Consider the following 1,053-nt stretch of genomic DNA (forward strand, 5'->3'; position numbering starts at 1 on the left):
TGTGACGTGTTCACCGGGTACCGTTATCCAATGGCGTGGACTGGCGAACAAGCCGCTCGACCCGCTCGTCGATCAACCACGAGAAAACAGCTCGCACTACGGTCCCACTTTTTCGGTCCTACGACAATGTCTCGGTGAGCCACTTATCAATGGGATCACCGGGTATTCGCGCGGCGCGACCAATTCGGCTTTATCGATTTACGCCGACCCATCCAACTTTTCGACTCCTATATCGAGTTTTAAACCGTCGTTCGATCGTATATTTCCTTATATAACCGTCGTTTCGTATATTTCATATATTCACGCTTCGGATATTTGCTTGTTCGTCCGATATTCGACGATCGTCGACGGAGTTTATTCGATGGCACGATGCAGCCGCATGGAGGAATGTTTGAACGGGTTTAAAGCATCGTCGATACGAATTTTCTAGGTTACCTTTAAAAATACAAATTCCACGGCTCTGTATCGTAACGAATGGGACCGTTCGTAACAATCGTTGCCGATACAAACATATCGGAATTAAATGGCCGTTCACGCGTAAGCGAGAAGAAGCTGCAACGTTGATCCGCGACCACTCGTGCCCGTCGCTATACGCCGAAACTATACCGCGCTCGCGCTCGCGTATAGTGGGGGCCCGAAGCGAAGTAGGCCGGAGCACCGTTACAACCCGCTGCACGATTCGAGCCTACGCAAATCGGCTAGATTTTGTCCAGATGGCTTTCCTTTTCGTTGTGAAAAATGGCGCGTGCGAGCCGCGGTTTCCGTGCTGACCCACTTTTGCCGGCCGATGCGCCGCTATCCTCTTCGCCAGCCAACCCGCCGATTTTCTTTCGAACGTAACGACGCCGTTAACTTGACAACATGTCCCATGAAAAACAATCGTGTCTCTTTTACGCTATGCCTTTTATAATATGGACAACGTTGTAAACGGAAATCCTATAATCGTAAATCGGCGTTCAACGCACGTTGCAGCAATTCTACGATCGATCGCCTGCCTGTCCACGATTAAAATAACCGAGGTTAGAAGTATTTTTACGCTCGGAATTCGAATTT

The sequence above is a fragment of the Bombus impatiens genome, unplaced genomic scaffold (genome assembly GCF_000188095.3).
Source record: "Bombus impatiens unplaced genomic scaffold, BIMP_2.2 scf_0235, whole genome shotgun sequence".
Taxonomy (NCBI): domain Eukaryota; kingdom Metazoa; phylum Arthropoda; class Insecta; order Hymenoptera; family Apidae; genus Bombus; species Bombus impatiens.